At 38.3% G+C, this 23,225-nt stretch overlaps 1 long non-coding RNA gene across 1 annotated transcript in view; it reads right to left on the minus strand.

The window, feature by feature from the left end:
* The window catches only part of LOC116183425 (uncharacterized), an 85,601-nt gene extending 64,718 nt beyond the window's left edge, over window positions 1-20,883 (minus strand). The window contains exon 1 of the long non-coding RNA XR_014953695.1: window positions 20,256-20,883. This is a non-coding gene — a long non-coding RNA (uncharacterized LOC116183425). The remainder of the gene's footprint in view (window positions 1-20,255) is intronic.
* Window positions 20,884-23,225: the final 2,342 nt, after the last annotated feature.

Consider the following 23,225-nt stretch of genomic DNA (forward strand, 5'->3'; position numbering starts at 1 on the left):
ACCCACTGTTCTCCAGGCAAGACAACCTCAACTCTCTCATCCTGTTTCCATAGGAGACATGCTTCATCCTTCTGATAATCTTGATGAGTTCCTGAAGAATTACTCCAACAGGGCCTTGTCCATCTTACATGTGCTCTGGAGCTGGACTCAGTCCTCCAGGTGAGATTTCATGAGAGCAGAGGGGTTGAATCACCTCCGAAGTCTTTCTCCACAAAACTGCTTTCAGGACATAGAGAACATAGAGAGACTGGATTACCCTCTTGGCCTTCCCAGTGGTTCTCAAATAAAAGGGCTGAAGGCAAAACATATGGACAGTACCTTGGGAGACTTTGCCTAACACAGTCCCTATAAAACCCATTCCATGGGATTACAGTCTCCAGGCCTGTCCCTTTTATAAAGTCAGTACTTTATAAAAGTAGTAAATTGCCTTTTAAAAGATGCTATAATAATCTTAAGGAAAAAATACATAATTACTATAAATGCAAGTTTTCCATTGGGTCATACATCTTCATTTAACATAGTGATTTAGTGATTCCTAAAGGAAATGATAATAGTCCTTTGTTCTTAAACAAATAAGTTGTGTTCTTTATCCTCCAAAAAGCTGATAATATGATAGGTGTAGCTCTAAGGAATAATTATACTAAATGGCCATGGTTACCTCAAAAGACAGAATACATCTATTATGCAGAATTCCCTACAGAAATCTTAGAAATCTTATATGCATTGATTGCTAGTTAGCATTAGAAAGACTTTTGCAAGTTGACTTTACCAAAGCAGCAACTATTTGCATTAGCAAACAGGCAACATCAGCCAGCTGATAAGAATACAGTGGAGTAATGCAATTAATACAGCTATGTCTGTTAATTAGTGTTTGCTGACTGTCAAAAGAAGATACTGTTAGGAGACAAACTTATTTTCCTGATTAAAGAGTAGGGCCCATCTTGTTGAATTGAGCTGGACCCACTTTTGATCTAATTAAAGCTAGCAGAGTAGTGTGTGCTGGAAACTTATGCCACTCTGACATAGCATTTGCATATTCATAAGTGAGATAGATTGATATTTTGCAATTAACATGGGCCAATGAGAATAAAGCCTAATTAGTAAACATGCTCTCTTTATTAACTTTCAGGTCAGGCCTTTGTCATAGTATAAAGTAATAATGGAACAGGAAGTCCTTTTTGAAAAAGGACCTTATGCCACGTATAGTTTATTCCCTTCTCACTCAGCCACCATCTATCTACTTGTTACTCTACTACTGCTGAGAACCATTTAGTTCATGACTGGGATGGTGCTAAGGAAAAGGAAATGTATGAGAGTGAAAAAGGAATATGAGGTCAAAATGCAAGTGGAAATGTTGGTAGGTACAAGACTCAGATATAGACAAGTTCATTAAAATGTGCTCTTTTTTTCTGATTTGAGTTTTCTGATTTCAAATCAAATCTTCAGGTTTGGAATGTTCTCGCAGGTCCTCAAACGACAAAAATGAGTCTATAACAAGAAGATGCAATGCACATGCCAGAAGGTGGAGTATGGGAAGAGGGGGCAGGGGGGAAGAAGTTTAGGAGCTTGCACATCTCCGCAAAACATACAAATTGTTAGATAAATTTTATATATAAAATATAATTTTAAAGATCAGATTGTAGAATACTGATCTGCTCAGAATGAGCTGGCAAAATACTTAATAAGAAAAATTTATCTCTGCATACAGCATACTACACGTTTTCCAGAAGTAAGTTTCACATTCCTAACTAGTGTCCTCATTAGATTAAGTAAAATTAATTCTGTATGTCAGTGTTTACAAATTCACTGATTCTAGCCTTCATTTTTTCTCTATTTAAAATACACAAGGATAAGACATTTAACTAGATGTAACACATCAGAAAATGTCTCTCAAACAAATAATATGCAGTATAAACTCCCATTAACTAATAATGTAGTTGACATTGATTGAAAGTGATTAACTCTAGTGCTCTTTTTCATGTTGTTAGTTAAAATAAATACCAGTCTATAATGGGAAAAGTTGGCATCTTCTCATTTTGCAAATGGAATGAACAAAGCTGAATTCTTCCTCATATTGAGTTAAACTAAAGGATTAGTAGATGCATTAGGGAGACAGAGGAATCCAGGTAAAGCAATAATAGTCAATGAGGCAGTCTCAATCATTCACCTTTCCTACTTAAAAGAGGTTAGTTACCTAATGATAAAATTTCATGGTCAATTTGGAATGTGTAATTAAATCTGATTGTAAACCTACTGCTATTTCTCTCTTTTTCAGAGGTCAGTGCAGCAGTATAATGCCTGACCCTTGTCCATGAGCATTTTCTTGTAACTGACGCCAAATATTGTTTTGGAGGAGATATCTCTTTTCCCTAGCCTTCAGTCAGAAGCTTGCTTCTGTGTGAGAGCTGGTAAGTCAGTTGTACAGATTCTCATCCCTAAATGTTAGTCGTGACAGGAGCCCAGACCCCCATCACAGCTGCCCCCCTGGGAGCTTGGTGCTGGCTTTGCTGGTCTTTCACCACTTCTCTGTCTACAGGGACCTGGCCATGAGCATGCCTGAATATGGGGGCCCAGCTTAGTGAAGTGCTGTCAGTGCTCCCACAAGGTGCAGTCAGGCATTTCTTGGAGTGGTTGCAGTTTCACTGCACTGCTTCCACAGGGTTCCACATGGGTGGAAATCCTCAGGACACAGTGAAAGCTGTATGTGTAGTCCAGTTTCCCCAATCCTCTTACCATTTACCAGTTTCCTCCTTCCCCCTTCACCTTCTCACTGCCAGAGGTGCCCATCAGTAAAACAAATTTAGGATTGCTGTGTTCCCAAAATTCCTGAGAGGGCAATTGTCTTGTTTGCTTTTCTTATCTTCAGAGCAGGATGCCAGCAGTGATGACTGGACAGGTGATACACCAGACCTTCCCAATGCTCCTTTGCAGCACTGGGGAGTTTCACAAACAACTTTCTCCTTTTTTCACCATTTCTGCACCAAAGCTACTCCTTTATGACCCAGCTGCAGGGATGGAGGAACCAGGTATGTACTTTAGATGTCCAGTCTTCCTTCTGGTGGAGGAACCAGGTATGTACTCTAGATGTCCTCCCTGCAGTGCTGACACTGCCTACTTCTGTAACAGTGATTCTGCCCACTCCCTCGCTGGCTTTTGTCAAAGAAAAAGAAAGACTTCTGTACTGGCAGGGTACAAAAAAATGTCCTGAATATTGTTTACAGTCAGGAGAAGTTCATTATAAGAGGACCACAAAAGCAGAAAATGAGGATGCTCCATGAAAAAAAAAAATAAAAGCAGTAGCCTATGATGAACTGTAAGTGATAAAGTTAAGGCAAATAAGGCAAATAGTGATTGTATGCCAAATGTCACTGTTTCAAAGGCTAGAAGGAGGATATCCTACACTCTGGAAAAGTGTAGAGTAGCTACAGGTAGGGTGAGATGGAATCCTATGAGACTGAAAACAAAATTTATGATAACTTCCTGCATCTGGGAACAGTCCTCTAAAGAGGAACTGACCTGGAAACTTAGCTCAGTCTGAACTTTTAAAGAAAGTGGCCTGCTCTTTGGAGGAGTGCAGTTGGGTGTGTTTATCTCAGACCTTGCATGAAGCTAAAAGGGAGAACATCTGACTTGTGGATGATGATAGGCTTTAGGTATGAACAAAGCATCTGATTGTTCTGCCTTGGCAATATTGAGGCACTTGTGAGAAATGTAATTGTGAAAAATGAGAGAGGCTGTGTTTTCCAGTATTTCCAGTGTTAGGTAATATCTCAAATGAGATTTTCAGAGATGTAAGTTTAAGTGTACTTTAAATACCCAAGTTGTTTTCTGTGGCTAGCAGTTAAGTTTTAAGGCAATTTATTTAAAAGTCTTTCTTTTATTACCAAGCCCTGCATCTTCCAGGCACCCATCTGAAAAATCACAGTTTGAAGCCTAAATCATTTACTATAGCCACTATTCCTTCAAAATGTCCTAGGCGCTCAGATGAATGGCTCAGTGTTAAAACTTGATAAATTCAGATTAGTAAGGAATTATAATTATCTAATATCAAAAGCATTTGACCACTGGAAGAACTTATTAAGAACTGCTTTTAATTCACAATCTCAAGTATCTTTTGATTCAAGATTAGATTTTCAGAAAAGGGAATGCTCTAGTTTAAACAAGTATTAAATATAAGAAATCACTATTGTCTGTACTCTTGTTATATCACAGCTCAGATTAGCTGCCCACTATAGTCTGTCCTGAAGCCTGAAAGTTAATCACTGACTTAACATAACCTGAAATTGGAGGGGGGAAATGGAATTGATCGCTACTAGATTAAAAAAAAAAAAAAAAAAAAAAAAAAAAAAAAAAGAACAAAAAATATTTCTATAAACCTTTCATGATCTCACAATCATCTTCATGAGGTGATGAAGAAAGAAGAATATTCTCCTGTGTAACTGTGGCCTTAACAGCACTAGCCTGGCCCAAAACAAGCAAATAAACATTGGTACACATCAGCTATCTGGCAATTGCAAGTAGAAGAGAGCATAGAAGAGAAGGTACTAAGTGAAAATAAAGAGATAACAAAGATGATCTGTCAGGTCACCTGTCCAGTTTCGAATGCAAAATTACATTGGAGCTGGGGAGGAGGATGCAGCTGCCACAGTTTCCCAATCCTTCTTGAAATGGCTCATTTTCACCAGAGGATAAAAGTAATTTTGTTCCTTCTCCTCAGAAAAGACCTAAAAAACGCAGGCTCCTAATGCCCCTTGAGCACTTATGTTTCATTCTGAATAGAAAAAGTCAAATTAAAAAAAAATGAAATAGCATCTCTCTTTTGAGACTCTCCTGGGCATGATGACAAGGGTGAAATGAAGTCTCTGAGCAAACATGAGTATCACAAGACAAAAGTGCTGAGTAGGAAGCAAGTGGGACTGCACAAAGATGTTAACATGTCTGAAAATCATGTCCTTGTAGACTACAGAGATGTTAAAGACTGCCTGAATATCCCAGTTTCTACAGCAATTATGAAATTACTTTTCTATGTCTTCATGAAAAACAAAACTTCTGTGAGATTCATTTTCTTATATGACTTAATCCATCCCCTCAAGGACTGCAGAGACCTGTAGTGGAGAATTAAACTTTTTCTTCAACACTTCCTCTAGTATACTTCTGATTATTCCAATACCAACACTGTAACCTACAGTTTTATTTATAAAAATCTCAGTTTTTTAAGGATCTGTTCTGGTGTCATTTTTTGGGGGGCATTTCTACTGCCTATTTTACAGTGAGAAGGCCCTAGATCTTTGACTTCTTTCACAGTTCTTTCAAATTGTGGATTCTGGTCCTACTTATTTCATCAAAAGAAAAATGAAGGGCATTAGGTACATTTCTACTGTGCTACACTATTCATCTTGCATTAAGACAAAGCAAAATGGCTGCCTTGCATGCTGCAATTGCACTCTGAATTATTCAAATGCTTTTTCTTTCTCTTTTCATAGTTTGATGGTACCTGAATCAACTTAAACAAATCAAAGTGGGTAACAAATTGATAGAATTTCCCATCAGTCTTGCAGAAAATCTCATTCAAATAGCTGCAGGTTTGCCAGTCCATCACACTATGAAGACTTCCAGGGTGATGGGTCTGATGCCAGTGAGTCACCACACTTTTGTACTGGGGCTCCCTGCACTTCAGGGATGGAGCTGCTATTTTATTGTACAAGGGTGTTTCAGATAAAGCTGTGGTTAGCGAGATGTCCTTGTTCAGAATGGCAATAATCCCATTAATTAGTAGAATGCAGCAGCATATCTTTACCAATCTTGGTAAGATAACACATTTTATGTAAGATATTTGACATCCTCATAGCATGTTGTATGCCAAAACTCTCTGTCAGAACCTAATTACCATGTGAGTTTTGATAATGATATAAGCATGAATGGAATCTTATATATGCAGAATGTTTAGTTTGCACTTGCCATGCTCTAGAATATTCAAAGTATGTGTGTGTGAGGTATAGTATGTATAAGGATACTACATTTTTTAAAAGCTTGCCAAAAAAAATATGCAAAAATAAAATATGGACAGGTGGAAATTTCCATGCCTACCAAGTGCTCATCACCTGCTTATGGATCAGAGATTCTTGTGAAGAGCAGCCAGCTGCCCTAACCTGCTGGAGACGAATCCAGGTATCAGAGAGTTAATACACTTGCTCATTGGTTTTCTCAGCTCCTATTTTAATTTGCTCGCTTTTTTTTGGACAGCTCTGTGAAGGCAGTCTGGTTCGCTGCTTCACCATACTAATGAGACTCATCCATCTGCCTCTGTCATTGCCAGGCTCTCTTTTCTGCTGGAAGTCAGAGATGAACGCTCAGGACAGGTCCTTTCTAGGCTGCAGTACTTAATCATTTCTAAACACGCTAGATGGCCTCAGGCAGTGAAGGCAACAAGCATTTAACCCAGGCTTGGCAGCTCAGGCTTCCACATAGGCTGGCTCTAAGCCCTGATAATGAAAAGTAGCTGTGCTTTTACTCTCCACTTAACCAGATGCTCTTTGCTTCTTGGGGCAAAAGGTTAAATAGATATAAGAATCCATACTAGTTTTGAAGCCTTTTATTAGCAGTCCTTATAGGAGTGAAGTAGAGCATTCTGCTCCCCTGACTACATCTCTCTCAGAATCCTGCATTTAGGACTGTGTCCAGTAACTAGAGGAATGTAACCTTCTCACCCAAAGCTCATTTCTTGTTCAAGCAACAATAAATAGAACCTAAAGCCCACTTTGCCACTTAATTATTTAATGCTCTATTTTCATAGTAAGAATTAATGAAGGAGACATTACTAGTTTTGTTTAACAGTGGCAACACCTTATATTAACAGTGCAGATAAAGCGCTTTTTCCACTGTGGCTGGGACAACTGATTTATTTTTCCACTCCATCTACTGCTCCATATGTCTCTGGAATCTGCCTTTTTCCCAGAGCTCATGTTAGTATAAAGCAATTGTCTGGGATGTGTAAGAATTAAGTATCCCATCATTCAGGCTAGACATGCAATTAGAAGAGTTGCACTAATTTCCACTGCTGAGACCCTGTCACTTTAATTTATCCTTACTTTCCTGCATTTCGGTCTTCCCTGGTTTGAGGCCAAGGGTTTTATACAGCTTGAGGCAGTGGTTCTGTAGTGCCAGAGATCGGGGGGAGAAGTTGGTGGATGTGGGTGGGAGGGGGAAAAGACTGGACAAGGGGAAGTATTAAAGGCAAGAGAAGAACGAGAACTGGTTGAAAAGAACAAAACTGACATGTACACACTTAAAAGATCTAAGGCATGTGCCAAATAAAGATGTGTGGAGCAGCTGCAAGGGAAAGTAAAGCTTTCAGAAAGGCAGTCTTTATTGAACTGCAGCACTGGGCATGTGGCTCACCCCAAATTATTTTCTTTTTCACTTAGCTGTTTAGCATTGAATTTCAGCACCAGGGCTAGGTTCAAATGGCTCAGCTGTGAGCACTGCCAAATCTGCCCTCACTGTTCTTCAGGTTTCCCAGGGGACAGCCGAGGGTTCAGGAACATCAGCTTCAGCTCAGGTACCATCTCCCTGCTCCTGCTGCCTCCTGCACTCAGCTGGCGGAAACCTTTAAAATGACATAAATCTGCCAGTGCACCACCAAGCTCCTTGCATAAAAGTCCAGGACAGCCTCAGACAAGATTTTTTTTCTACATCTAGTCTTTGCACAACATTCCTGCTAAAGTCAGGATGAAATTATTCATAGATCCAACTGCTAAAGCTTGGAAAAACCCTTCACACTTCTCAAGCTTTCGTGCAATGGAAGTTCTCATTACATATCTCTATAGAAAACAGTGAATCTCTTTCTAATTAGGAAAAGGTTTGTACCAGGTTTTATGTATGGAACTGTCTGGGTTGATTTGTATGTGTGTCAGTCCATCAGAAAGAAATGTGCAGAAAATAATTGTTAATACTGGATGATAGAGAAATACAGTGCTACTGTAAGTAGTTATCTTGCTCTATTGTTTTTCAAACAATTGTTTAAAAGTAATGACACAATATATTTCAGTAAATGTAAGGAAAAGTATAAGAAAAACTGGAAAAACCACATCTACATTCTTTAAGTCTTTTTTAGCACAGTAAAAAAAATAAAGATATAAGTTGTCATTCTGGACTTACATCTCAGTGACGACATATTTGCAATTTATTTTCATGTTTTCTTACTACTGAGGAATATAGGATGCTACTAGGAGTACTTGTTACTAATAAAGAGTTAGAAAGGACTAAATAATGATGATAAACTATTATTATAACTTAAGTCAGTTGCTTCCTGTAGTAATATCCATCCACTGAGTTGGGTCTCATGCAAGGGCAAAATCAGACATGTCAAGGAAAAAGCTGAGATGAAATCTAGGTGGATCCTGAATTTATAGTTTGGATTCTATACATTTATTTCCATGTTCTTAAACATATTTGGTAAAATGGAAGGGGAATTGGGTACCAAAATGCCTTTGAAGCTCTCAGAGTTTGGGACTGAGACCTAGTGCTGAGGAGCCTGACAATTAAACTGTTCATATAATTTTATGCATTTTTAAATTCTAAGAAAAATGTTTTCCTACTGCCCATGTGCGTATCAACTGTAATTGAATGGTACATTACTATTAATTGGGTTTATACACTTGCATCTGGAGACCTGCCAAGAACAAGACCCTGCTTCTGGCCCCCATACAAACACAGTGACACTTTCTATCTTGAGAGTTCGAACTCTATGGACAAAATAGAGTAAGAACAAGGGAACAGAAATGGATGAGGTAATCAAAGTGAATGTAATGATGGCTTGAAAACACCGTAGGAACATTGCAATCTTACACAGATTTTCTATCTTAACCTTGCACTAAGATGCAACCAAGGCAACCTAGATCTCTCACCATATGTGCATGGCTAATTTCCATTAACAATTTGTGTTTGTGGAAAGCAGACAGGGAAGGGTTGAAAAGCAATTCAAACTAAGGTCTAGAAACAGTAAGAGGGGGAGAAGATGGGTGTAAAATCAAGCAGGTAATTTCCAGTATCTTTCCTCAAGCCTGTCTTCTCCAATGTTTGCTACCCTTCCCACACTCACACCCCCTTCTAACTTTTATGTTGTCCTCCACTGTGGGCATGATGAAGAGACCTGCCTCCACTCAAGTCTTAGGTGGGTTCCTCACCATGTGTTGCAGAGCCTGCCTGGGTCTTCTAATGACAGAAAGAAACTGGTGACTTCTCAAAACAGAAGTCCTCAACCAGTTTGTTCTCTCCCCATAGTGTTTTAGGTTGTATTTTGTTGGATAGTGTGTGTGAAAGTTATGCTTTCACACTGTGAAGATCTTACTGGAGTCAGATTTGTGTTTTGATGGGTTGCAAGTGATGGTAAGTCTCCTCTCTCTGTTTTTCTGCAGAAACTGTAATTTAAAGTGGCTCAGCTGATCCCATCAGTCATACCAGAGATCAGCAGAAGAGTGCAACTCTAACACAGCCAAATCTTTTCTTAGAGGCCATTTTTGTAAATACTCAGTGAAAATAAAATCTAAGCCTTGGATAAGGTAGATCTGCAAACTCAGTATTCTCAAGATGCCTCCACAAAATATTTAAGGAACATGTGAACTTGATTTGTGGTCTGTTCTCCTGTATGTTCGTACTTGCTGCTTGTGTTGACAAGAGCAAAATGAGAATGTCTGCAGACAAGTAAGCAGTATTAGCAGGGCAGTCTTCAGAAGTATGCTTATTCTTCCAAAGGCATTTGCATAATAATAAAGAAAGAAAGGTATATAAGGTAAACTACAAAACAGCAAAATTGTTTCTAAAACTGAGTGCTTTTCAAAGTTTTCCAAGAGGCAGTGGGAGCTCTTTGAAATCAATGAGGTAGTGAAGTGGTGGGAAAACAGAAGAGAAAAAGGAATAAGGATGAATATAGTGCTGTTAAATGCCCCCTTGTCCAGGGGTTACGGCATTTACCTGGAGTTGGGGGAACCTGGTTTGCATCAATGCACTATTAGAGTTTCCCTATAGGAATTTTAGACACGTAAGTTCCTTTTTGTGCCTCATCTTACCTATAAAGCAAGAAATGCACTATATTTTCCTAATTCTGGGAGGTGTAATTAAGGTTTTAGAGAAACGCAGAACAAGTTCCCCAGAGATCCTGTAGTTTTTGTAAATGAAGTGACAATGTCCCTCCATTTCAGTGGGACTTGTTACTATGTAGTAAATTCTACTATGTAGTAAATTCTATTACTGATCCCTATCTAGAAGGGAAAACTCAGCAGGAACTAGAAAGAATAAATCAGGAACATTTGTTCTGGGGCCCATGACACTGCTTAGTGGTCCTTTGTCATGACAGCACTTGAGCATATATATGCATATATGCATATATATATATATGTATATATATATTTAAAATAAGCTCCTCCATGCCCAGATCTGATGATGGAGACATTTAAAAGTTCCTAACATAAAAAGATGGTATTCAAACATCCAGTTACCAAAAATAAATTTGCAAAGATCAAAAGCTTTGCATTCACTGAACAGAGTTCTCTGTATAATGCATAATGTTTGAAAAGTGCTCGAATTGCAGCACACATTTAAATTTTGGTAATAAAACATTAAAGATACATTTTCAGTCAGGTAGTTCCATGATAAGCTGTCTCACACTGCAGGCAAGAATATAATAATATAATGGAAGGAATTAGCAAAATTATCTGTGTCTTCCTGGTCCTGGCCCTGAAACCAATACCACTGTTGGCATCTGGAGGCTGCACCTGTCATGAGTTATGGCCCTTGTTTTTACAGGAAGGATAAAACTGGTATTTCAGTGCCATCCATCATATGTAATAAACTCTCTGCCTTAGTATAAATGCATTTATATGCCACTATTGGAAACGAGTACAGGAAATACAAGCAGTCAACTGTATATGTTAGACACACTTTTTCTTATACTTTCTGTTGCTAACAAAAAAAGTCACTAGCTCTCTTCCAGGGGTAGTTTGGCAGAGCTGAAATCGCAGGCTCTGTGTTATGAATAAGCACAGTACCCTCTTTGCCCTTTACATCTTGTAACAAGCTTAGAGCTTCAGCTATTGCATGGGCTCTGAATTGCCTGACCAGAAACATGGACCCAGGGTTCATGGGTTCATGTTATCCCAAAATATTTGGTCATACAAACAACCAAATGCATTCTGCTCACAGAGGCTGTCAAGATGTCTGGGTGAGATAAATGTTTTATTTTCTGATGGTTTCTTATGAATTATAGAGCTGATGAGTGGTGGAGCACAGGAGGCAGCAGTGCCCCATGGGCTGTATTTGTCTTTCATGCTCTCCCAACAGCCACTTGCTGGAGCTCATTTTCATACCAGCATTTTGGTCCACCATCTCTCCACCTCTATTCAACTTTTGCTACAAGTAGGTAACAAAGATTAAGTTACCTTCCCAGCTAGCTTCTGGGATGAAACTCCATCCATTGTCAAGCTTCATCTTCCTAATGTAGGGAAATGAGCTTGTCCAGTGATTTTCCCTCAGTGAGAGATTACTGCACTCCCCAAATATGGGTCCATCCAGATGGGAAGAACATCCAAATTCTGGCAAGAACCTCTTACTGTATTTCTGGCCGTGACAGCCAATTACCCTGTAGAAGTTGGTTTGAAGGTTTAATCGTCAGGTTTCAAATCATTAAACACCCCAGAAATGTATTTTCAAACTATAGCAGAGTTGTATTCACCTTCCAGTTATAAGTGTCTGTAATCAGTTGTGCCATTAATTCTTTTGAATCATGTGAATAATGTCTGTGTCAGTAATAGGGAATAACATGAATGCTGTAGTCGAGCATTATAAAACCAGAATAAGACCGTGACTAAAAAAATAACCTTTTTGGTTTATGTAGTTCCTCTGAAATCGAGGAATTTATACTCTTGTTACACCACACAAGATGCCAAGTCATTCAAATCATTGTATAATTTAACAGTAACTGTGCCAAACTTGGTTGTGCCAGAGGGGTTGGACTAGAGGATCTCCAGAGGTCTTTTCCAACCATAACAATTCTGTGATTCTGTGAATAGAAAAGAATAACACTACAGAAGGAGAAGGTGTTGTTTTTTTTTTCTGATTCATGCATATTATATTTATTCTGTAAGTTCACATAGTAGATGGCAAAGAATGGCTACTTAAAAATCTGGGCTAATGTTTTTGCAGTGCAAATTTTTATGAAAATAGCTTGGATATCTGTAGGAATCCTTATGCAAAAATGTAATGCCAAGCAATATTGTTTAATTTCTTCTTTTCTGTAATATGGGCCAATTTGAAAAAATAAATAAATAAATGAACAAGCAAGAGAACAGCAGTGTATTTGCTCATGTGACTTTTCTCATTTTCAGGGACTTTGCACCAAACATGAATCTTAGATTCTTCATTAATTAAGCAAGAAACACTGTATAGGCATATCAGTTCAACTTTTCTAAAACTTTTCTAATTGTTATTTGTAGGAAGACTTTTTTTCCATTGTTGTTTTAGCCTTTCCTCTGTTATTATGAAGTACAATATATATCATATTTACGGCAAAGTGCCAGGCAAACCAGGATATCCAAATGAACAAACCTGGATGCTTTATAGCTTTTGCCCTCTTGAAATCAGATCTGGAAAATATAGGACCTAAATATCAATACTATAAGGTTTTAGTTTTATATCAGGCATAAATCTTAACAATTCACACTTAAGAATGAGCTCAGATTTTAACTTAATCTTTGGCAGGCTGCGAATTAAACCAGCAAACACTCAGTTTTGTCTTGTCTCCCAGGCAGCTCCTTGAAAAAGTCACTGTCTGTGCCAGCAAGCTTAAAGGTTTTATAGTTTGTGAAAAGCAGATCCAGCACTGCCGTGGTGGGCCATAGGCTCCCAGAAGACAAAGAATTGAGTCTTGCACTCCCCAGCTCTCTTCTGCTTAAATAAAGTTGCTAGTTGCCTAATGAATGTTAGCTGTAATACTCCCTGTGGTCAGTGGGGCTGTTGTTTAATGAATTGCTTAATGTGCTTGATTACTGTTACTATGTGGAATGAGGGAAATAGCCAGAGAGATTTGAAAGACCCACTGGAGAATACGATGAAAATGAATTGGATCAATAAGAAGTTTTTGCTCATCTCTGAACAACGCATTATGTGCTTTATTGTTGGAGTTGGGGATAATGTAATTTTGTGGCTTGTTGTTGTTCTCTTTATAATTCAGAAATATAAATCTCAGTTGACATTGGATTTTAGGGCTGGCCTTCCTGGAGTTATAAATGTTCCCCTGACTCCAGTCCCGGTTACTCACATAGACAGATAAATTAATTAGGAAAACTTTTATGCCAATTACTTTATGCCCTTGGCTTTCATATGTTTCTGAAGAGCGGCAGCTAATTAAAGATATGATTCATAATTACTGGTCGATCGAGTAGTTGAGTAATGGAATCAGGAACTGTTCCAAAAAAATTATCCATCACATCATTACTAATTGTTACATAATACATAAGGATGTAGAATTCAAATAAAAAATTACTCACATTTGAAAGATTCATTCAATTAGTGGGTTTGGGATATTTTTTATAACAATTACAAACACAAGATAGTTCTCACATTTTTAAAGATCACAGAGGTTTTATAAATATTTATAATTAAATAGGAGCATAATTTCCAGCGAGCAAAGGACTCAAGGGCCTAGCTGGAAGAGTGGGTTAGTAGTTAGTGAATTTATGCAAGCTGGAAATCAAATCTTTGGGTCAAATTAGGGCTCAAATGAAACAAATATGATGGTGCCTTCCTAGTCCTGCCACAAAACTGCTCTAGTTTGGCAAGCATTGCAGGCTAATTTCTTGAGAATAGAAGAGCTGTTACAAGTTATAACTTGGCACTGAAAAACGCACAGAAATTTGCACAGAATTTGTCAATACTCATTTTTCACAGTCAGCATTTGCTGTCCCAGCAAGAAGATCATAACAGATCCACAACCTGGTAAAACTGGTGAAATAGTGAAGAAAAAAATTCCTCCAGCTCTTCCTTGCTAAGTTTGCAGATGTTCTGTGTTATCACAGTTTATGAGCAGTCATGACACTTCATCAATAAAATATGTCTGGAAAACTTAAGTATGGGTTCATTCAGTAATTCAGATACCCCACAGGTAAGCATGGGAAATCGCTTGGTTCCGTTTTCTACAGGTTCCTTAAAGCGTAAAACTACCAGGTGATGAAGTTCTGTATGTATATCTATATGTGCTAAGCCTTCAGAATAACCCCTAAAGATAAAAAAGCAGGGCCAGCAATACTTTCAGCATGAACCTTCACAGAAGATATGAAGATGTCCTTGCTAGAAGTTCAAAAGTTACCAAGAGACACCCCAAGAACCCAGAAGAATTTTGCCTGACATAATATCTATTTTAACTTCCTAGAGGGCCTGACCCTGCATATTCTTCATCTCCTTTGCTTACTTAAGTAATTCAGATCTACAGGATTAGTCTTTTCACCTACTCTGCAATGTTTTTTTCTACTACACTTGGTTGGTTGTATATGATTAAGTTAACCTACCACTCATTAGACACATGGCATATGGTTTGGAGGAGGATTAATAAATGTTTTCCTGTATCTGAATGAGAGAGAGAAAATGAATGAAAACAAACTTCCACTTCTGCTTGCAGCTTTAAAAGGCTATTTAGCTGCCATCCATCTGCAGGTACCATGTGCTCCCTCCTGAACATCACCAGGGAACAAAGGAGAATTCAATTAACCATTTTGTATTTTAATTGACTTGGATTGCTATAGATATCTACAGCAGCTTGTAGGAGAGTCCAGCTGATGGATGGATAAGAGCATTCAGAAGGAGAATGTCCCTAAGACCTCAACATCCACAGCAGGAAGACAGACAAAAGAGAGACAATGGAGAGATGGACCAGCAGAAAGCAATCCCTTCTGAGAGTCAACAGTGAAATCCTCTGAAGTCCCAATGAGTGCAGGAATCTCTGATGAAACTTCCTCTTACCCTGTAAAGATGTTCCAGGGAATACAGATGCTTTTTTATTACCTTCTTTTAAGAATCTCTGTTCTAATAGTGCTACATCTTTTAAAATTCTGGTTTGTTGTGTCAGGAGACTGTACCTTCTGATTAAGTGAATAGAAAGTGTTTTTCCACTGCACCAGATCAGCTGAACACTTGGGGGTGAGGAAGGTGACAAAGTGATACATAGAAGTCTGCAGAGGTGTTAAGGATTGCAGCTGTAGAACTAAGTGCTTTTAAAACTTCAAAGTTAACATCCTAGGGAATAATAAAGTGCAAAAAACAAGTAATATACAATCATGATATTATATTAGATGGGAAATCAATACCAAACCTGGTAGTCTTATTACAGTGTGTTTCTGTCATGATGATTAGTCAGAAATAGCTTTTTGGGATTAATGGTGACAACCTCTGACCTGTCAACATCCTTATCAAACACCTGCCTGGCAGAGGCACAGATGCCCCTCATCTACAACAGCACCATACTATGAAAGGGCTGTCTATAAGTCAAATGAGGAAAGACATTCACAGCTCTAGAAAAACCCCCACCCCAACACAGCTTAACCTTAAATCACAAAATCCATTGGAAAAAAAAGGAAAAAAAAAAAAAAAAAAAAAAAAAGAGCACTTTGAAATTAATTAAAGCTAATTTCTCTACAGAAGTTTTATTTTTAAACTTTCAAGCTGCTATGCTGCTTGTTTATGAAACAATATAAATGTATTTGCACAAATGGAGCAGAATGAGGAAAGATATTTGAGTTTGATATGGTTAGTGGGTTTTATGGAAGTTTAGTTTCTTTCAATTTTAACATTAGTGTTATATGTTTTAGTTGTCTGGACATTTGTCTAGAGATAAAAACACCGTGGACATATGTCACACTTTCTCAATTTGAAACAGGACACAAGTGCAGTCAATTCTGAGTACCTTTGGGGCAGAGTCCTCTGTTGTTTTTTGAGGGGTTTTCTTTCATTTTATTTAAGAGAAGTCTTATGGTCTAATTTTAAGACACTGTAGCCTGTATCTTAGAAAAAAAAAATCATCTAGATTGCTCAGTGTGTATATTGTACCTTCTGACTTTAAAAGATAAATAAAGTTTATTTTAATTATTGTACAAAATCATTTAAAGCAATTGAAAAGCAGCAGTTTTGATTTAATAGTGAAAAATCACATACACTTACTCTCATTATGAAAATAGCCTTATAGCTCTTGGTGAAACGGAGATTTTCATATTTGGGTTAAAGTCATCATATGAGTGGTAAATGCTGCCATGTAGCAAATTCTCCTATACATTATATATTTAATATGACTAAACAAAAATACAGGCTTAAACTACAAAAATCAAAACCCCTTCAGCCATGCTTAGTGCTTGAAAAGTCACATTACCAACACTAATTAATCTCCTGTGGTTTATCAGATCAAATCAGTAGGCAATGGATTTTTCATAAATATTTGGGGTTACAATTCATTTTACTTTGATACATTTAAACATTTGATAATGAAAGTTATTTCAAAATTAAAAACCTGAACTATCATGAATGTCAAAATGGAAAGCTTTCTTTCTCTTTTTTTCTACAAATAAATAAAAGAAACAATATAGACATAAATATAGGTTAATTCAGTTGCAACAGAAACATTTTCAGGCAACTTGAAGAACTTGATAGGTTTTAGTCCATGATATTTGGAAGGTGCTACAGGTTCCTTAAATTATCCAAAAGAATGGAGGTGTGCAGAGCTGCAAGAAGGCAAAGGAAAGTGAGAAGAGAGTTGAGAGGTGGAACAGGGTACATAATTTCTGCACTAGCTAGAAATTTGCTACCTGCAACCAGTGCCAATTAGCAGCACCAAACAATAATGAAACAGTGAAGGCTGTCATTTCCGTCTCTGAAATACTTCAAACTTGAGAATCTCATGCAGTAACTTTCAGGCAAAGCAAATATTTGTCACTTCTTGGATTTCAGCTAATTATATGCTTTCACCGGGAAGGTGCTATTTATTCTGCATGCATGAACTTCTTTGTGGAATAAATTTTATTTGCAAAAATGCAAGATAACATGGTTCATGCTTGTGTGTGTCAACTGTAATAGGCACTATTAAATGAGATGTACCCTCAGAGCACATTTCATCATTACCACCTTTCTGATGTCAAAGGCAAATATCTGATATTGCAATGGATTCCAAATAATGTCCTAATGCACTTCATGTGCCACAAAACTTTCACTACCAGCAACATCAGTTGGGTTGTGTCCCTACAACTGGGGAAATTCTGTAAGATTTTGGGAAGTGTAAACCTATTATATGAAGAAAGATCCATTATCTAAAAAGAGGACTAAATTACTGTAGTCTCAGGGCTTCACCAACTGGTGCAAATTGAGCTGAAAATCTACTAAACAGCAGACGTTTATGTGACCCTTTCATCCTCAGACTCTACTCTTGGAGCTGTCTCCTGAGCATAGGTAAGTATTAACACATAGCATTAAGAATATATTGAACAGTACTGCAAGATTTCCCTGTCTCTGTCCTGACCCTCTGAGAGTTCTTCCTCCCTGTCTCAGCGTGGTCCCCAGGGTGACTGAGCCTCTGGCACCCAGGGAAGTGACAGTGGCAGAAGGCTGGTGAGTTCAACCAGCAGGACTTCTGCAGGAGCTGAGCAAAGGTGTGAAATTTCTCTGAGGCAAGATGAGGTAAATGGCCTTGGGATTCTTCACAAGGAGAAATAAATGCTGTTTATGACAGCTGTTCTCCAAAACCACCACACCCTGAGCACGAGCAGTGATACAGGAGAGACATTTCTTTCCCTGCTAATTCCTTGTGCGTGTGATGAGAGCTGAGACACTCTCACAGTTTGGGCTGGTGGTGGCATACAAGTAGGCCAGATCAATATATGAACCCTTGCAGTAAAAGAGACAGCCTAAATTATTAATATTATTTTTGAAAAATAAGGTGCTTGTTATAACATGATTCATGCTTGAAGTTTTCCAAGCGCTTAAAACAGAGTCCTCATGATTTACAAGTAAGAGATTATTAGTGTCTGAGAATTTAATTGACTGCCTCCTTTCGGCCGTTGACTTCAGCAGTAAATTTTTTTCCAGTTACCTGCTCAAAATAGCAGCATCTGCCCCTTAAACAACCGACACAATTCAAGGATGGGAAAGTGTCTGTCCATTCTCAAAATAAGGCAAAATTTAAGGCTAAAAGCCTCAATTTTGTAAAACTGGCACTGTTGGAAACAAATCACTGGACACTTTGAAATCTCTGAGGGGCAAAGAAAAATCAAAACCAATTTCTAATAGTTTTTCTTGTAAAACTGCTCTCATTCTAAAATGAAGTGGCATGTGGAGTATTCGGGTTGAGGTGAAGGAGATGGGCAAGCACAAAAGATTTTGTCTGCAGCATTGGGGAGTCTGCAATGCCACACGGTGACTTTCTCTAATTTATTCAACAGTGAATTGCAGTGAGATCTCTCAGCCCTGTTTACACACATATGTTCTGATGTACAAGAGCCCTTCTCTCTCACATAAAAGCTGACACACAGATGTATAGTATGCATGCTGTACTTTCCAACTTGGCAGCTGATGGCACATCTCAGCTCCACCATGGAAGTAATCCCCACATATGTATAGTTATTTTTAATGAATTAAGTTCTTGAAGTGCGAAGATCCATAAAGATCATTATAGTCTCCTTTGACACTTGAAGGTAAATATTTGCATTGCGCACTTCAAATTAGATGTGCAATGCCTGTTAAAAATAATGGAAGCTAGAAGTCTGGACTGTCTAATGATTTCCTTCTTGATCATTGCTATAGTACAGAAAATACAGAGAGCAAGTTCTTGAGTCCCTGAGGATGGAAAGATCTGTCAGCAAAGTCACCCCTAGGGTGGACAAGAACATCCTTTCCAGAGAGGGAATCTGCTAAATAAATGGTGCACTTCCCTAGTGCTTCCTGAGTGATAACAGGCACTTTCAGTTCCCTCTGCATCACCTACAGATATTCTATAAAGTATGCTGAAACATTTCTCAGGTCTGCTGTCAGCAGGCAAGAAGACCACTGGTGCTGTCACAGAGGACACAGAGGTTCCAAGGTAGCTCTGTGCACGGAGGACAGTGTGAGAACACCAGCGTGCTGTGTTAATGAAAGATGGGGAGCATAGGGGCAAGGGGCTTCCTGAGGTCTCCCAGAGCACTGTGCTACCCTGCTTATCACTGTGAATTAGCCAGTGAGTAGCTCCATGCCAGGAAGATAAGCTAACCAAGCTACACAGAGCTCCTCACCAGGCTGCCTAGTGCTCTTCCCTTGCCTGAGCTCAGCCATGTGGGTCTGTCCCCACTGCAGCAGAGTTGGCTGGGCAGTCCTTGGCCGCAGACAAACCTCTCAGATTTGCATCCTCTTTGAAATTATTCAACACTCCCAAAATTAATTGCAGGAAATGCATTTGCTAACAGGCCAAAGTGTCTGACAGTACTGGGAAGGGACAAGTGACTTTGGTGGGCTGGTGCTTGAGCTTCATCTTTTACCCCAGCAACCAAGAGACCAGATGGAATAGAGACAATTTTTCTCAATACAGCCCAAATTTTCCTGAGCTGTTTGCTTATCACCGAGGCTGAAATATTTATCTGCTTGAGGACCATCCAGCAATGCAGGAGTTCCACCATCCTGCACTTACTTCTTCCCAAGGAGCCCTTAGCTTTAGATATCATCATTCCTGCCCATGGATCAGAGGTTGGTACTAGGTGATCTTTGAGGTCCTTTCCAAATCCTTAACATTCTATGATCCTGGGCCTCTCTGAGATCTTAAAAGCCATTATGGTCATCTCTGCAGCGTGTTAGGACAACTACATTGTCCATAACTGTTACACCAAAGAAAAAAGAAAAACAGTACACATTTTTGCTATAACAGAAGTCATGTCTTACTGAATATATGCTTTAAAAATTGAAATATCTGATGCAGTGAAATTTCTGCTGACCAATATTTGACTCTTCTTGACCAAAACCAATAAAATAAACTGATAATTACCACTCCTGTATATAATGCTTTTAAGTGAGTCATCATTCTATAGCCAGGGTATACACTGATACACAGGAATTAACTGACAAGTGCCTGCTACAACATACAATATCACCAATGCCGTACCAAAAAGTAATAGAACCGTATATAATGTACAGAATGGCTTGGAGCCTTAGTGTCAGTGACTCAGGAAGAGGGAGAGTTAAAGAAATGATGTGTCACTCACTCCTAAATGTTGCAGTTGTCTGGTCTGTCGCTCTGATACACTGGTTTTGCAAGCCTTTAGTTACCTGGAAAATCCCATAAGAGCCTCCAGGGTGGGTGAAGAGGCGGGAGGAAGCTGGGGAAGTGAGAGTAGAAAGAAGGAAAGGAGGATTAAACTGAAGCACTCCTGTCAGTGCTACATTTCCCCTCCAGAGAAATCCTTATTTTGTACCACGTATCACAAGTGTGTATTTTATTGAGGAGAAGGAGAAGGAACAATCAGAAACTCTGTCACATTGTATCACTGTGAAAAGTAGTGGTGGGTTTTTAAAGGCAGGTATGTCTGGCTGGAGCAATTTCTCACTCCTTTTTAGAATTTTATATGTGGTTTAGGATGCTCGAAGAAAAAAAGCCAAGCCACCTTCCTGCACACTGTGATGTGAAGGAGCAGAATATGCTGTGGCCTTTCTTTGACTATAGATAGCCAAAAGATGCCACTAGCTAATTCACCCTTTGGCTTAAGTTTACTTTCATGTCAGATTGCACAGAGATACCTGCTCGGGTCCAGTAGCTTCATGCATGTACATGGAGAAACACATCATCATCATCATCATCATCATCATCATCATCATCATCATCATCATCATCATCATCAATATTATTATTATTACTATTATTATTATTACTATTATTATTATTATTATTATTGGTATTGGTATCAATAATAATAATAATAATAATAATAATAATAATAATAATAATAATAATAACCCTCAGCCCTTCAGGGTGATTTATTTTGGAAACCCACAAACCTATTCAAAAGAGAAGGCTGGGGGAAAATCTTGGGTATGGAAAGGTTACTCACATCCTGATTTTCTACCAGCAAAGGGCAAGACAAGTAATTGATCCTTTTTTTATTTGACCAATTCAGTTGCAGAGGAACATCCTGGTTTAGTGAACATTACAATCATTACAAACATTACAAGAGTATTTCAAGACTTCATGCTTTAATAGCTGTCTTTTGTTTAACCAATTAGAAAGTGACACTATTTAAAATAAAAATAGAGTCACATTCTAATTGGCGAAACAAAAGAGAAAGATTCAGCTCTACCAGTCATGGATAATTATGCCTTAAATCTCACTTTGACAGTGGCTTTCTCTGAAAGCTACACCTAAGTTATGACTGAGCAAGGGATACCATTTTGATAGATCTAATCAGGAAATACCAGAACAAATTGGGATGGATTCTTCCATTGTGTCAGTATCTTGCTCTTTTTCAAACAAGGAATATGATGCCTCCAATTTCACTGATTACTAGTTTCAGTGTCAGCCTTATCAAAGCAATGATAGGCTCAATACAAATGTCCACCTAATGTTATTTTCCCAACAAAAGTTGTACCTGACCTTAGTTTTAGAGACAGTGTAGAGGAATAGATCATATTTTTCTCTTGGCTCTACCTGGTTTTTAACTAGCTGCTTAATGTCACTGAGAGCTTTCATCCAAGGAGCTCTGCAAGACTAATACTGAGCATGTCACTGCGCTTCTTTTTTTTCCCTTGTGTCAGGATTAGAATTCACTTATGTTTAACTTATTCAGTTCTGAATGTCAGCAAAGCTGATCCTAGATTGAACACTAAACTTTCTGAAGACATGGTTGTCCACTTTAGGACAGAATAAAAACATTGTGCCTGACTGTGTCTGGCTCTGACAAAGCTCAATTGGCCTTTTTATGCCCTCCAGCAGCAAGGTTGGATTCTTGCAAATGTGCAGCCACTGTCAGAGCTGCATAATTGAAGGACTGACAGTTCTCAAGACTTCATTATTATTTTTTATTAGGGAATCTGTTGGCACTGACAGTTTTTTCTCATACTTTTCAAATACGCTGGATACTGGCAGCTGAGGATTCTGCATGACAGCTTGCATTGAAGTATCAGGGTATTTTTTATGTTGGTACAGAGAGAGAAAAACTGTCAACATGAACAAAAAACAGAGTGCAGAGATGGTTTTATATATCTAAGTTTATTTAAAACATAGTGCTATTTTGATTTTTCATTCACAAATTTTAATTGCATGTGAGCAAAGGTTATTGTTAAAAATGTAAGCACCGAGAAGAATTTAATGCCTCTAAACAAATAGATAGTAAGAGCATAGTCAGCAAGGGAAGAAGTTTCCTGATTCATAGCTAGTTTATTTTATTTAGGTCACCACTAGAATGGCTTTTCCAAGTATGTTTTTTTCTAATGGTTCAGTACTGAGCGATGCCAGATCATGAATGGCCTTCTTTATCCCTTCTTCATAAACAAGAAAGCAGAGCCTAGACAGATTGGTTTTAATGTTGATCTAAAGCAAAGTCTTTAAGAATATATAGGGAAACTGCTATGGTTGTTTAACAAGTGTATTTTAAATGCAGGAAAGATTTTCCTTGACTTTGCTGTCATAAAGGATTGCGTTGAACATGGCTAGCAACAAAACACTTGGCATATCAAGAGCAGGACTTTCAGATCCCAAACACCCAGCAAGGAGCAAATTGTGTTGAACACAGAAGCAGGAGATGTGGTTCCTTGGCAGACCTCATGAGCAGTGATGCCAAACTCTGAGCTGAATTACCAATGGGGAGTCGGTAAGTGCGAATAGCCCTAGATAGGGTTAGAGGTCTTTGTTTTTGAATGAGCACCGAGAGAAAATAAGCAGTGCCTCTACAGTACTGCAGAGCTTTCATAAAATTGACTCTTTAGAGACACAGGTTGATTAATTAAACTCACTAAAGTGGATGTGATTAAAAAACATACTGTCAAAGCAAGACAAGAAAGATGATGAAAAAGAAAGATTTTTATGTAAGAAATCATTATTTACATGAAATCATTTTGAGTTCATACAAAGGGTTTATTGAATGCACATTGGCCAAACTTATTGATGATTATGGATTTTCTGGATATGCCTCAAAACCAACATTTTCACCCCTGCATAATTGCTTTTTTTTTTCTCCCAACCA

This window comes from Lonchura striata, chromosome 3 (genome assembly GCF_050655825.1).
Source record: "Lonchura striata isolate lonStrDom1 chromosome 3, ASM5065582v1, whole genome shotgun sequence".
NCBI lineage: Eukaryota > Metazoa > Chordata > Aves > Passeriformes > Estrildidae > Lonchura > Lonchura striata.